We start from the raw sequence: 16,989 nt of genomic DNA, 5'->3' as shown, positions 1-16,989 counted from the left end.
ACCATCCAGTAACATTGTATCCATCTACACATCAATACAAACCCTCCAGTAACATTGTATCCATCTACACATCAATACAAACCATCCAGTAACATTGTATCCATCTACACATCAATACAAACCACCCAGTAACATTGTATCCATCTACACATCAATACAAACCATCCAGTAACATTGTATCCATCTACACATCAATACAAACCATCCAGTAACATTGTATCCTTCTACACATCAATACAAACCATCCAGTAACATTGTATCCATCTACACATCAATACAAACCATCCAGTAACATTGTATACATCTACATCAATACAAACCATCCAGAAACATTGTATCCATCTACACATCAATACAAACCATCCAGAAACATTGTATCCATCTACACGTCAATACAAACCATCCTGTAACATTGTATCCATCTACACATCAATACAAACCATCCAGTAACATTGTATCCATCTACATCAATACAAACCATCCAGAAACATTGTATCCATCTACATCAATACAAACCATCCAGAAACATTGTATCCATCTACACATCAATACAAACCATCCAGTAACATTGTATCCATCTACATCAATACAAACCCTCCAGAAACATTGTATCCATCTACATCAATACAAACCATCCAGAAACATTGTATCCATCTACACATCAATACAAACCATCCAGTAACATTGTATCCATCTACATCAATACAAACCATCCAGAAACATTGTATCCATCTACACATCAATACAAATCATCCAGTAACATTGTATCCATCTACATCAATACAAACCATCCAGAAACATTGTATCCATCTACATCAATACAAACCCTCCAGAAACATTGTATCCATCTACACATCAATACAAACCATCCAACAACATTGTATCCATCTACACATCAATACAAACCATCCAGTAACATTGTATCCATCTACATCAATACAAACCATCCAGTAACATTGTATCCATCTACATCAATACAAACCATCCAGAAACATTGTATCCATCTACATCAATACAAACCCTCCAGAAACATTGTATCCATCTACACATCAATACAAACCATCCAGAAACATTGTATCCATCTACACATCAATACAAACCATCCAGAAACATTGTATCCATCTACATCAATACAAACCATCCAGAAACATTGTATCCATCTACACATCAATACAAATCATCCAGTAACATTGTATACATCTACACATCAATACAAACCATCCAGTAACATTGTATCCATCTACATCAATACAAACCCTCCAGAAACATTGTATCCATCTACACATCAATACAAATCATCCAGTAACATTGTATCCATCTACATCAATACAAACCATCCAGAAACATTGTATCCATCTACACATCAATACAAACCATCCAGTAACATTGTATCCATCTACATCAATACAAACCATCCAACAACATTGTATCCATCTACACATCAATACAAACCATCCAGTAACATTGTATCCATCTACATCAATACAAACCATCCAGAAACATTGTATCCATCTACATCAATACAAACCCTCCAGAAACATTGTATCCATCTACACATCAATACAAACCATCCAGAAACATTGTATCCATCTACACATCAATACAAACCATCCAGAAACATTGTATCCATCTACATCAATACAAACCATCCAGAAACATTGTATCCATCTACATCAATACAAACCATCCAGAAACATTGTATCCATCTACACATCAATACAAATCATCCAGTAACATTGTATACATCTACACATCAATACAAACCATCCAGTAACATTGTATCCATCTACATCAATACAAACCATCCAGAAACATTGTATCCATCTACATCAATACAAACCCTCCAGAAACATTGTATCCATCTACACATCAATACAAACCATCCAGAAACATTGTATCCATCTACACATCAATACAAACCATCCAGTAACATTGTATCCATCTACATCAATACAAACCATCCAGTAACATTGTATCCATCTACACATCAATACAAATCATCCAATCACAGTGATAAGAAGTCTGAGCCCTTTGTAGATTTTCAGACTTCTCTGCATGAAAACAAAACAAATGCTGAGACTGAGCATGACAGAAAACCATTCCCATCACTTGTTAGATCTTGATGTAAAATGTAGAAAAACACACCCAGAGGAAAAGTGCACTTCTGTCTACCAATCACACCTCATATTCTCCAGGAGAAAGATTTTTTGTTTGTTTCATTCTAACTGGTTGCTATGGGCAACCACCACCCATGTTCCTGGTTTCTTCCACTGGAAGTGTCCCTGGATGACAGGAGCATGCTGGGGATTATAGTCCCAGCCCAGATACCCAGGAGCCCCTATTGTTAATGGAGGTGCAGAGCATGCTGAGATTTGTAGTTCCTACTAAGTGACTCAGTACTCCAGGCTGCAATGATTATGCAGAGCATACTGGGACTTGTAGTTCTATCATAGGCTGCAATGATTCTGCAGAGCTTCTGAGACTTGTAGTTCTATCACAGGCTGCAATGATTCTGCAGAGCTTCTGGGACTTGTAGTTCTATAACAGGCAGCAATTATTCTACAGAGCATGCTGGGACTTGTAGTTCTATCACAGGCTGCAATGATTCTGCAGAGCATACTGGGACTTGTAGTTCTATCACAGGCTGCAATGATTCTGCATAGCTTACTGGGACTTGTAGTTCTATCACAGGCTGCAATGGAAATGCAGAGCATACTGGGACTTGTAGTTCTATCACAGGCTGCAATAGAAATGCAGAGCATACTGGGACTTGTAGTTCTATCATAGGCTGCAATGATTCTGCAGAGCTTCTGAGACTTGTAGTTCTATCACAGGCTGCAATGATTCTGCAGAGCTTCTGGGACTTGTAGTTCTATAACAGGCAGCAATTATTCGACAGAGCATGCTGGGACTTGTAGTTCTATCACAGGCTGCAATGATTCTGCAGAGCATACTGGGACTTGTAGTTCTATCACAGGCTGCAATGATTCTGCAAAGCATACTGGGACTTGTAGTTCTATCACAGGCTGCAATGATTCTGCAGAGCATACTGGGACTTGTAGTTCTATCACAGACTGCAATGATTCTGCAGAGCATACTGGGACTTGTAGTTCTATCACAGACTGCAATGATTCTGCAGAGCATACTGGGACTTGTAGTTCTATCACAGGCTGCAATGATTCTGCAAAACATACTGGGACTTGTAGTTCTATCACATGCTGCAATGATTCTGCAAAGCATACTGGGACTTGTAGTTCTATCACAGGCTGCAATGATTCTGCATAGCTTACTGGGACTTGTAGTTCTATCACAGGCTGCAATGATTCTGCAGAGCATACTGGGACTTGTAGTTCTATCACAGACTGCAATGATTCTGCAGAGCATACTGGGACTTGTAGTTCTATCACAGGCTGCAATGATTACGCAGAGCATACTGGGACTTGTAGTTCTATCACAGGCTGCAATGATTCTGCAGAGCATGCTGAGACTTGTAGTCCTAGCCCAGCCACCCAGAAGCCTAGGCTACAATGAAAGTGCAGAGCATTCATGCTGGGATTTGTAGTTCTGCCACGGACTACAATAAAGGAACAGGGCATGCTGGGACTTGCAGTCCTATCACAGGATGCAATAGAGGAGCAGGTCATGCTGACACTTGTTGCTCTATCACAGGCTGCAATGAACGTGCAGGCAATGCTGGGAGCTGTAGTTCTACCACAGGCTGCACTGTTTGTACAGCACATGCTGGGACTTCTAGTCCCTCTGCCCCCCCAGTGTAAACACACCCAGGAGGTCTCCCTGTCCCATTTGCAGCACACAGGTGTACATGTCCCCGTCACACATGATACGACCCACCCTCCAGCCCAGTGTCCCGGCCCCCTGCCACCCCCAGGACCCCTCAGGCCTGCTCTGTTTACCTGCTTCGCTTGTCAGACACTCAGCTTCACCACTGACACCCAGGCGGAAGTGCGCTCCAGGCCCAGTCACTCCCGCCTTAGCCAATCGCTGCCAGGTTACTTCAGACTGGCGGGCCGCTCGTCCAATGGCGAGGCGCGGTGGGCGGGAGCCTCCGTTTAATACTTGGAAGCGTGTGTGGTGATGTCAGGGCGGGTTGTGTGTGATCCCGGAGTTCTACAATACACACCCGGGACCGGACACACCCGGGACACCATTTAAAGGGTCCTTCACACTGGCTGCACTCCAGCTGTACACATGTAGTCTCATACCATAGTCACGTGTCTTATTAGTGGAGAGCTGTGTGTTATGGAATGCAGACCGGTCAGTGGTGCTCTCTCTCCTTCTTCAGGGTGACTGGTCTTGTCTCCGCCCCCTCCTGTAGTTTGCTGGCTGTAGTGGGTGGAGCTTGCCAGCTCTGCTCAGGCTATGTACAGCGCAGTGATGATGTCACGGCTAACATAGGCTGTGCACCCCAAAGCTCAAACCCGGAGGCGGTGTCTGGGGGTGAACACATGTCACAGACGTGATGTATTATGCTTTGCAATCATGGCAGAAATGATAGAACACGTGTGACTGAGTCCCCAACCTGTTCCCCCCGCGCTACAGCTGAAAGATGGCTACAGCATGGATGTAAAATTCCCGGGAGGGCGTCCATGGATGTCCCCCGTGTACACACTGCCCGCGTACCGCGCTCTGTGATCCACAGATCGGGGTAAAGGGCCAATCACAGTTCTTTACCGCGTCATCAGCTGTCAGCCAATTAGAGCTGATCACACAAAGTAAACAGAAGCCGGTTAGCAAGAGGAGAAAAGAATAAAGCAGATAGGCTCCTGTAAAAGTGGCATCGGTCCCAACATCTGACCACCAGTTCTGCTAAACAGTGTCCACCAGTGCTGCCAACCAGTGTCATCTATCAGTGCCACCTACTAGTGCCCACCAGTGCCCATCAGTACTGCTAATCAGTGCCCATAAGTGCCTCATCAGTGTCATCTATCAGTGCCACCTACCAGTTCCCACCAGTGCTGCTAACCAGTGACATCTATCAGTGCTGCCAATCAGTGCCCATAAGTGCCTCATCATCAGTGCCACCTACCAGTGCCCGCCAGTGACACCTACCAGTGCCCATCAATACTGCTAATCAGTGCCCATAAGTGCCTCATCAGTGTCATCTATCATTGCCCATCAGTGCTGCTAATCAGTGACACCTATCAGTGCTGCCAATCAGTGCCCATAAGATCCGGTCTGTGGATCAAATGGTGCCCGGCCGCCCGAGGAACTTTGAATAATTTCACTGTGGCAGCCGAGGCGCAGAGCATTGCTCCCCCCCCCCCCCCCCCGAGCCCGCCCATTGTGTGACAATAGCAAATGAAAAAATTCGCTATTGTCACACTGATCCTCCTCCTGGCCAATCAGGCTTCCTGATTGGCCGAAAGGCAAACCCCACGCCATTGGCCGAGGAGGAGGCGCCGTGGGAGGACTGAGGAGACGCGGGGAATCCGGGGACTGAACTGAAGAGAAGTGAGGTAAGCGCACGGACGGGTCTCGCGGGGGGAACGCTGGCGCTCTGCATTGAAAGGTGGCACGCTGGCATCTCTACATTGCTGTAGGGGCAATGCTGTGGCACACTGCATTTATTGGGGCATTGCTGTGGCACTCTGCATTTATTGGGGGCAATGCTGTGACACTCTGCATTTATTGGGGGCATTGCTGTGGCACTCTGCATTTATTGGGGGCAATGCTGTGGCACTCTGCATTTATTGGGGGCATTGCTGTGGCACTCTGCATTTATTGGGAGCAATGCTGTGGCACTCTGCATTTATTGGGGGCATTGCTGTGGCACTCTGCATTTATTGGGGGCAATGCTGTGACACTCTGCATTTATTGGGGGCAATGCTGTGGCACTCTGCATTTATTGGGGGCAATGCTGTGGCACTCTGCATGTATTGTTATGTTGTCATGTTATTGTTTTTTTTGGGGGGGGGGCGCCGGGAGGGAGTCTTGCCCGGGGAGCAATTTAATGTAGAACCGCCACTGCCTACCAGTGCCCATCAATACTGCTAATCAGTGCCCACAGCGCCACCTCTCAGTGCCCATCAGTGCTGCCAATCAGTGCCAATAATTGCCTCATCATCAGTGCCACCTACCAGTGTCCACCAGTACTGCTAACCAGTGCCACCTATCAGTGCCCATCAGTACTGCTATTCAGTGGCCACCAGTGACACCTATCATTGCTGCATATCAGTGCCCATCACTGCCCCATCATCAGTGCCACCTTATCAGTGGCCACCAGTGACACCTATCATTGCTGCATATCAGTGCCCATCACTGCCCCATCATCAGTGCCGCCTTATCAGTGGCCACCAGTGACACCTATCAGTGCTGCATATCAGTGCCCATCACTGCCACATCATCAGTGCCGCCTTATCAGTGGCCACCAGTGAAGGAGAAAAATTACCTGTTTGCAAAATATTATAGTAAACTATGAAAAATGATTTTTTTTTCCCAAATTATGGTCTTTTTTTTAATTTTTTTTAGCAAAAATAAAAACCTCAGGGGTGATTAAATCCATAATAGAGATTGAAAGTGCAGCACTCTTTAAGCACTTTTTTGTATTTCTGCACTTACTAAAGGGGACGTGATCAGTGCAAGCAGCTTCATTAAAGAGTCATCTCACATAGTAGCTCACGGGATTTCACATATAATTCTTCTCAGCCGTGATTAAATACCTGTCAGGTCGCCTCACAGGTCGCCTTAGTGTGAACGGGGACTTAATGTCTGGCCTTGTGTAAAATAAAAATACCTGCTGCCCTTTTTTATTTTAATGGTTCAATACCAAAAGAATCACAAATATTAAAACAATGAAAAAATGGGCGTTGGTGGTGGTGTGGGCTTGTAAGATGTATATTGTGATAGTGGGTAAATATACTGTATATTCAAAGTGAATAAGGATATTATATATATAGTGTCATTACCAATAAATTATAACCAGTGTATAAATAAAGTTGGACCTTAAATAAATTATAATACCTTGTTGAAATAATAGTATCAACCCAATAAAAGTATCGCAAGAAAATATGAAAAATATTGTGACTTTGGTGATTTACCCACTATCACAATATACACCTTACAAGCCCACACCGCCACCAGCGCCCATTTTTTCATTGTTTTAATAAAAATTATTATTTAAGTTATTGTTGCCTTTCTATCATCTGGAACCAGTCTGCCCATTCTCCTCTGACCTCTGGCATCAGCAAGGCATTTTCCTTCACACAACTGCCGCTCACTGGATATTTTCTCTTTTTTTCCCACCATTCTTTGTAAACCCGAGAGATGGTTGTGTGCTAAAACCCGGTAGATCAGCAATTTTTGAAATACTCAGACCAGCCTGCCTGACACCAACAACCATGCCACGTTCAAAGTCACTTAAAGCGGAGTTCCGGGCACAAAAACGATATTTTTTTTTTGTGCCCCTCCGCTAGTTCGACATTACCTGAAAAGGAATTGGATATTTATTTTTTTTTTTTTGTTTACTCACCTTTTAATTGAAGATCGTAAATACTCACCTCAGAGTACTTCCTCCCTCGGAGCCGCGGCTCACCCCGTCACTTCCTGTCTCGCTATGATTCCTGGGAGCTGAACGTCATCGCTCCCAGGAATCAATGCGACGGCACCGGCCCCGCTGGTCACTTCCGGGCGACGCCGCATTCCCCTGCTAAACAGCTTCTGGGCATGCCCAGAAGCTGTTTAGGAATGCGGCGCCGCACCGGAAGTGACGAGAGGGGCCGGTGCAGGCGCATTCTGGGACAAGAAGATGCGGAAGAAGACACAGAAGAGGACCGCGCCGGCTTCAGCTGCCCACAAGAGAGATGGAAACGCTGTGGAAGAAATTTTATAAGTAAGTATTTCTTCTAAAAGGTAAGTGCGAACCGGGACAGATCAGAGGCTAGCCATTGTGGAATGTGCTAGCCCTGACTGTCCGGGGGGTATGTTTGTTAAAAAATGACTTCTGTGCCCGGAACTCCGCTTTAAATCTCCTTTTTTCCCCATTCTGATGCTTGGTTTGAACTTCAGCAAGTCATCTTCACCATGTCTAGATGCCTAAATGCATTGAGTTGCTGCCATGTGATTGGCTGATTAGCAATTTGTGTTACCAAGAAATTGAACAGGTGTACCTAATAAAGTGGCCGGTGAGTGTATTTTTTATTTATTTACTCAGCACATTTCCATCTTTTATATTTATTAGAAAATGTGGAGATTTGTGTTCATTACAACTGATTTCCATGTATGGTTGGTTCAGCAGCAAAAGGGTCAAATTGGGCAATCAGATTAGTAGCTGCAGGTTACTTGTGTTATACTTTTGTTCTTTACATCTTTAATTGTAAGCTCTTATGAGCAGGACTTTCTTTGTCATCAGATTGTAAGCCCTTGTTGACAGACATTTTCCTGTTAAATTGCAAGTTCTGGCAGATCCCTACATCCTCCTCCTCCAATAGGTGCAAACAGTGCTGCATTTTGGCCTAGGCCAACAAGGCCCAGGCCTAGGGCGGCACTTTGCAAGGGGGCGTCAAAAAAGCCACCCCCCCCTCCACCTTAGACTCTATTGGCCACTAGTTGCTAGAGCTGCCTCTCTCACATCCCTTTTCTCTCTCTCTCTCACCCCCCACCTCTCTCATCCCCCCCCCCTCACATCACCCCTCTCTCTCTCGCTCTCATCCCCCTCTCTCTCTCAGTCTCTAATCCCCTCTCTCATCCCTTCCCCTCTCTCACCCCCCCCTCTCTCTCATCCGCCCTCTCTCCCTCCCTCTCTCTATCCCCCACCCCCTCTCACCCCCCTCTAGTGAGATATCAGGGGTTCATGCTGGGACTTGTAGTCCTTCAGTTTTGGAGGGAGTCCCATTCATTAAAAAGGAAGGAGTGGGGCAAATTTACATAGGAGGGAGGCACCCAATTTTAGTCTTGCCTAGGGCAGCACAAAACAAAAATACACCACTGGGTGCAAAGAGTTTCAAAATGTCTCCACTGTGACAATAATGTACTCAGCGCTGCTGTTTTTCTGTGTGTGTGTCACTATTAAAGTTTTACTAAACCCAGGATCCTGCAGTCACTATATCTGGTCTCCCACAGTACACAGAACATGGAAATGTAATAGTTTTAGTAAATATAAACTGATAAATACCTTTTCTCATCAGCAGTCATGTGACTTCTATCAGTGTCTGGTTAAAGCTTGTAGGAGGAGTTTTCATTCTCCTCTGAGTTTCCTATGAGGCTGCAGGACCCCTGACCCTCTGTCTGGGCAGTGTTGATTGGCCCTCTGCCGATCACATGCACCGTCTCAAGAAACAAAAAAACTTCTAATACAAACCAAACTAAGCATGTGCAGAGTGACTCCAAAGGCTCTGTCTTATCAGGAGATGGATTAGGGAGAGTGGAAGAAGGGGAGGATTAGAGGAGACAGGATCAAACAGTCCTTTTACATAATGCAGAGGATTACCCCTTAGGTTCCACAGTGAGTATACCAAGCATGCTTTACTTCACATACAGGCTGATTTCACTTTTATGGGTTTAGTAACACTTTAACTGTACAATGGGAATGAAAGGTTACCCCCCTCTACAGAAGACAGACATTCAATATCTGGTCCCCCGGAGCACAAAGGATGCCAGAAAAAGGCTCACCCTCCCAAAAAAAAAAAAAGACCTAAACTCTTCTAAGAGGCCTAATGGCTAAATAAGCACCCTCAAAAATGGCCTGCACTATCTGAAAAGTCTACGTGCCAAACAAGGGAAGCCCTGCCCAAAAATGCCTACGCTATCTAAAAGAACCTACTAGTCAAAAAGCCCCCCCCCTCCACCTTTCTTGCCGCTGCAAATATGTGTTACCCCGTCAGCAAGAAGGAAAAGGGATCAAACATGGGGGGAAGTGTATGTATTGCAGAGATAAACTGCTTGCCTTGTTTTATTTTGCCCCCTCATACACAGGGCTTTAATAGGAATAAACCCCTCTGTGGGAAGATGGAAGGTATGTCCTGCACAATGATCTGCATTGCTGTACTGTACTATTAGTCATATTCTCCTGACTTTCCTCTTGGTAAATATTGGTATTCTTAGTTCAGAGTGACATTTGCAATGTCACATATAAGTCATATTACCTGGGAGTGGTATTGATTACAGTTTATGAGTTTCATATTACGGGGATTTCTGCAATTCGTTATTACATCTCTGTATACAAATGTGCTTCTGGAAGAATGGTCAAACATTCCCATAGACACACTCCTAAACCTTGTGGACAGCCTTCCCAGAGGAGTTGAAGCTGTTATAGCTGCAAAGGTTGGGCCAACTCAATATTGAATCCTGCGGACTAAGACTGGGATGCCATTAAAGTTAATGTGCGTGTAAAGGCAGGCGTCCCAATACTGTTGGTAATATAATGTATGTGTGTTTACCTGTATACAGAGATGTAATAACAAATTGCAGATATCCCCATAATATGAAACTCATAACTGTCATCAATACCACTCCCAGGTAATATGACTTATATGTGACATTGCAATAAAGTTACATAGTTTGTAAGGTTGAAAAAAGACATCCGTCCATCCAGTTCAACCTCTGATCAGTGTTAATTTTGGCAGCAAATTTCAATTTAGTTTTAGTCTTAGGACTAAAATGCCATTTTAGTTTTAGTCCCATTTTAGTCTTCTGCAAGTGTTTTAGTTTTAGTCGTATTTAGTTGACTAAAACTCCAGTACATTTTAGTCGACTAAAACGTCCTACATTTTAGTCGACTAAAACGTCCTACATTTTAGTCGACTAAACCGTCCTACATTTTAGTCGACTAAAACGTCCTACATTTTAGTCGACTAAAACGTCCTACATTTTAGTCGACTAAAACGTCCTACATTTTAGTCATCTATAATCGAATGGGTGTAGTTCAATTGTAATATGTAATGCATTATTTAAGCATTTCTATACAATTTCCAAACTCATTATACACTACTGCTGGTCCTGGAGTTAAAAATCGAATATGTTACTATTTATGGTATTCGATTCGATTTAGTTTTAGTTATAGTCTTTTGACTAAAATGCCATTTTAGTTTTAGTCGTATTTTAGTCTTAAGACTAAAATGCCATTTTAGTTTTAGTCGTATTTTAGTCATCTGAATTGTTTTAGTTTTAGTCGTATTTTAGTCGACTAAAATTGTGTTAATTTAGTCGACGAAAACATTTTAGTCGGTTTTAGTCGACGAAATTAACACTGCCTCTGATGTGTGTGTGTGTGATTGCTTTTAACCGTACATTGTATACCCCTGTATGTTGTGGTCTCTAAGGTGCCCATCTAATAGATTTTTGAAACTATCGATGCTCCCTGCTGATACCACTGCTTGTGGAAGAGAATTACACATCCTTACCGCTCTGACAGTAAAGAACCTCCTATGTATTTTAAGGTTAAACCGCCTTTCCTCTAGTTTTAGTGAGTGTCCCCATATCTTATTGTATTCCCTTTCTCTGAAAAGTTTATTCCATATGCTAGGGTCACCATTACAGTATTTGTACATTGATATCATATCCCCCCTCAATCGTCTCTTCTCCAGAGAGAATAAGTTCAGTGATTGTAGCCTTTCCTCATAGCTGATGTCCTCCATTCCCCTAATTATTTTTGTTGCCCTTCTCTGGACTTTCTCCAGTTCCAGCACATCCTTCCTGAGGACCGGTGCCCAGAACTGGACAGCATACTCCAGATGTGGCCGGACCAGAGTCTTGTAGAGTCGGAGAATAATCTCTTTATTTCTGGAGTGAATCCCCTTTTTTTATACATCCCAGTATTCTGTTGGCTTTGCTTGCAGCGGATTGGCATTGCATGCCACTGCCAAGCCTGTTGTCTACTTGGACCATCAGGTCCTTTTCCATCTTAGATTCATCCAAAGGTTCCCCCCTAGCGAGTATAGTGTATTTATATCTTCCAACCTTCTGATACGGGGAATAGGGACTCTATCCAGTCCATGCCTCAATGCTTCCATCACTTGGGACAGGATAAGTAGGCTCTATCAAAACTGCAAGTTACTTGGTAATACAGATGTTTAAAGCTGTCATGAGTTTTATAGAAATAATTTTAAAAAATACATAAGAACAAGATGTATCGTATATTAAAAAAAAAAAAAAAAAACAACACTCTTTACGAGTCTAGGTCAATAAATGGGGCATTGAAATGTAGCCCAAGTAAAATGCAAAGATTGGCAGCACAGGCAGGTAAGTGTTAACTGCGTTCTTTAACAGTCATTTTTTCTGAAGCGATGGAGCCACTTTAAAACAAATTTGTCATGTACAATAAAAAAAAAAAAAAAAAAAGACCATTCAAAGCACTGATATACCCTGGTAAATTCTAAGCTTGCCCATCCTCTCCCTTATAATCCTACTCACCATTAATATTAACACCATCATATTAACGGTATTAATGAATAATGAATTAGAAATTTAATATAACTTAATTATACATAACCTAATATTAATAATAAATAAATTCATTTTAAAGCTGAACTAAACTATTTCAATCAATAGTATCCATTCTTTTTTTTTTTTTTTCAAAAAGCTTTATTGAACAAGTACACAATAAAGAAGAGCCATTCCTAATCCTTATGCTGCTAGCGTTAGTAAATAAATAGAATAGATATTATGTTTTTTTTTTTTTTACAGTTCTTCAGTTGCTTCTTGGTTTCTGCCCTAGGCCAAAATGATGTCATACATCCCAGAAGTCTTCATAGGAAATTTTTTTTTTTTTTATCTGGAGGAGGGCTTTGCTCAGCTAAGCATGCCTGGCCTAAGGGCAGATGGATTCCATGAAGTCAATGCCACGTGAATCATTTTCTCTTACTCAAGATAACGGTGGCGAAAAATGCTAGGGGGGGTTGGTTTTCAAAGTGATTTCTTAGCAAAAATAACGTTTAGACATAGATGGATGGGCGAGTTTGCTTTGAATATTAAAAATGAATTACCCACTTAAGGACCGGAAGGTTTTACCTCCTTAATGACCAGGCCATTTTTTTCGATATGGCACAGCGTTATTTTAACTGACAATTGCACGGTTGTGTGACACTGTAACCAAACAAGTTGATGTCCTTTTTTCCCCAGAAATAGAGCTTTCTTTTGGTGGAATTTGATCACTTTTGCGATTTTTACTTTTTGCATTATAAACAAAAACAAAAAGCGACGATTTTGGGAAAAAAAAACAATATTTTTTACTTTCTGCTATAAAACATTCCCAATAAAAAAAATGTATAAATCAAATTTTTTTCATCATTTTAGGCCAATTTGTATTCTGCCACATACAGTATCTCACAAAAGTGAGTACACCCCTCACATTTTTGTAAATATTTCATTCTATCTTTTCATGTGACAACACTGAAGAAATGACACTTTGCTACAATGTAAAGTAGTGAGTGTACAGCTTGTATAACAGTGTAAATTTGCTGTCCCCTCAAAATAACTCAACACACAGCCATTAATGTCTAAACTGCTGGCAACAAAAGTGAGTACACCCCCTAAGTGACAATGTCCAAATTGGGCCCAATTAGACATTTACCCTCCCCAGTGACATGTGACTCATTAGTGTTACAAGGTTTCAGGTGTGAATGGGGAGCAGGTGGGTTATATTTGGTGTTATCGCTCTCACTCTTTTTTATATTGGTCACTGGAAGTTCAATATGGCACCTCATGGCAAAGAACTCTTTGAGGATCTGAAAAAAAAGAATTGTTGCTCTATATAAAGATGGCCTAGGCCAGTGATGGCGAACCTTGGCACCCCAGATGTTTTGGAACTACATTTCCCATGTTGCTAATGCACTCTGCAGTGTAGTTGAGCATCATGGGAAATGTAATTCCAAAACATCTGGGGTGCCAAGGTTCACCATCACTGGCCTAGGCTATAAGAAGATTGCCAAGACCCTGCAAAAAAAAAAGCTATAACTCTTTGCAATAGGCTACACAAGCTACACAGGGCAGCCATCAGAAATTTTGGGGCCCCTTACAAAGCTTTAGGGCTGGGCCCCCGGGTCTGACCACCAACATTCCCCAGGGCCCATTCACTGGCTGTCATACAGAATCCATCCACTGGTCGTTCCACTGAATCTGTCAGTGCACCCACTTTTATTTTAAACTTACTATATTACAGCTCCCCATATATTTCCCAAATATTCAGCAAAGAGACATCCCAATTCAGCAAAAAGACATCCCAATCCAGCAAAGGGACATCCCCATATATTCAGCAGAGAGACATTCCCATATATTCAGCAAAGAGACATCCCCATATATTTAGCAAAGAGACAGCCCAATCCATAAAAGAGATGGTCTAATCCAGCATAGACATCTGCAGAGGCAGAGACTCACTCCGTGGATGTCCTGCTTTAGCAATTGCTAGTTACTAAAGCTTCAACAAACCGGTCTCATTGGTTTGAGCCTGGGAAGCTGGGCCCCTCAGCAGGCTGTTCCCCCCTGATGGCAGCCCTGAAGCTACAATGTGGTAGTACTCTGTGTGCAGTCATTTACACTGTTCTCTTTTGCACTGCTTCAGTCTGTGATTCGGTTCATAAATCCCCCCTAGAATGATGGCAGCCCTATGACAACTCAGATACTTCACCTCGGCAACAAAGTCTCCCTTCAAATTATTTTATGAAGCTGGCAACTGTGATTTGGCCATTCCTATAATGTGTCTGCACTGGCATTTAATCTCATTTTTACCGGCCAGGCCAGTAATTGAAAAACTGGCAAACTCAACTTGCAAAATGAATATTATATTCAAGCAGCAGCTTATCTGTCTTCTTGCATTATCAGTGTAGTAAAATCCATGTGATTGCTAGCATCTGAGGCCATTCAGAGACCAAACAGAATGCAAAATGGCTTTTAGGGTAGCCATAGACAGACAGATGTCCTCCCTAGATTAAGGAATGGTAAGATCAAAGCTGACAAGTAAAGGGATTAGTCCTATAGAGGGCATGGACATACATTTGTCAGAATGCCTATCAATAACTTACACCACCTATTAGAGATCGACCAATATCGTTTATTTTAGTGCCAATACCGATATTTTGGTCATCAGAAATCGGTATCGACCGATATTGGCCCAATTATTTTCAGACATTTAAAAAAAAAATCATTTTTTATTTTTTCACAGGTACAGTTGTGGAGGGATTTGGGGGTCCCCTCCCGCTCCTTGTAATGACAGCCGAGCAGCTTCTCAGCCGCATCGGTTGTCATTACAAGACAGCCGACCATCGGCTATGGACACCGGTCCTGGGGTGATGCCTCTAGCTGCAGGCATCACTCCGGTACAGCATTTTCCTGGAGTATCATCAATATCGGTAACCTCAGAGGCTGATTCCGATATATCGGGGGAAAGTTCATATCGGCCCCCGATATATCGACATTGCCGATAATCGGTCGATCCCTACCACCTATCATACACGGAGATGTTACTATCAGTGGCAGACTGAATAAGGACCAGGTCCCTGCCAAGACAGAGGGACATTTTCAATGGCAGAATGAATAAGAAACAAGCCACTGCCAAGACAGAGGTAAGTTTTTAGTAGCAGAAAAAATAAGGACTGCACACAGGGTGGTTTTACAGCCACTTTTACCAGCGTCAGAATCGATACCAGACCTATATCCGAGCATGCAGCTGTCAGGCTTGCTTGCCATTCCCCCCCCCCCCCCCCTTCCTGGACCATACCAGGCCACATGCCTTCAACATGGGTGGGTGGGTAGAAAAAGAAACAAAGGAACCATGCTCTTATAATATAAAATACATATAGAAAATCCATAAAAATTGTGAAGTCCATTAATAATCACACACACGTTATTTAATGTCCTCGGTGAGTATAGAAAAGGTTCTTCTCCACCCTTATGCAGACACACTATGCACTCACCAGACTTAATTGACCCCTATTACAGGGAGTCAAATTACCCATATGGGAAAATCCAAGATGTCAAACTGTACATTGAGGTCACAGGAATGAATTCAAACCGCTGCTATCATCTATTCAATGTGTATATATATAGCATATTCAAAGCTCCAATGTTGCCATATAGAGAGGAAGAGGAAAGAACACTCACATGGTGCAGTATTTAAAATCATTTATTTAAAAAAGAAGGTTGTATTGCATTTACATCAAAGAATACAGGGATCAGCATGTATTGTATAGGAATCGCAGGTTTGCACTCCACCTGCGTTCCAGCTGACCAGAAAGGACGTATCTCAAACAACACCCAACTCCGTTTCGTCAGACTATGTCTGTATGTCTGACGTCCTCAGGGGTTACCTTGGTAACTTCGTGGTAACTCCTGAGGACATCAGACATAGGCTGACGAAACGGCACGGTGTAGGTATTTTTTACACTTTACAACACGTAGCTCTATATTTGTTTTTTTGGCTATTGATTTGTGCATGTTTAGAACCCATTGGGTTCCTATATTTTGTTTTATGGGTGGGTGGGTACTTTGGGGCGGGGGGGCTGTACCTCCAGTGATGTGTTCTTCCCCTGGTCTTCTCCCTACACTGCTGTCTTCTCCCTCCCTCCCTTTGCTGTGTGTATGAGGCCTAAGAAAGAAGGGAAGTTTTCAAAGGCAGAATGAAGAGGGTCTGTGCCACTGCTAAGACAGAGGGACATTTTCAGTGGCAGACTGAATAAAGCCAGGGACACTGATAAGACAGAGGGAACTTTTCTGTGGCAGAATAAAAATAAACAGAGCCACTGCTAAGACAGAAGGAAGTTTTCAGTGGCAGAACGAATAAGAACCAAGCCATAGCTAAGACAGAGGTACATTTTCAGTGGCTGAATGTCAAGGTCTTATCTTGCCCTCCGGTTGGCAGCCATCTTGGACATGTGCAGACTGCTGCCAATTATAGACTCTGATTGCATTATCACTTCCTGCTGCCTGTGCATCGCACACTGATGATGTCACACACCCTAATATATCTATCACCTGCTGGGTTGCGATCATTGCCTTTGTGTTTGTGCTCCAAAATGCATCTCTGCCAGCAGTCTTTTGTTG

General features: G+C 42.9%; 1 protein-coding gene across 1 annotated transcript in view; it reads right to left on the bottom strand.

The window, feature by feature from the left end:
* The window catches only part of OSBPL2 (oxysterol binding protein like 2), a 255,219-nt gene extending 251,287 nt beyond the window's left edge, over positions 1-3,932 (bottom strand). The window contains exon 1 of the mRNA XM_082271624.1: positions 3,915-3,932. The gene's annotated coding sequence lies outside the window, so the exon portion shown is untranslated. The remainder of the gene's footprint in view (positions 1-3,914) is intronic.
* Between the last annotated feature and the right edge of the window lie 13,057 nt (positions 3,933-16,989).

Source organism: Pelophylax lessonae (assembly GCF_965119305.1).
Source record: "Pelophylax lessonae genome assembly, chromosome: 11".
Taxonomy (NCBI): Eukaryota; Metazoa; Chordata; class Amphibia; order Anura; family Ranidae; genus Pelophylax; species Pelophylax lessonae.
Note: the sequence above shows the minus strand (reverse complement) of the source record. Positions and strands in the feature narration are given on the sequence as shown.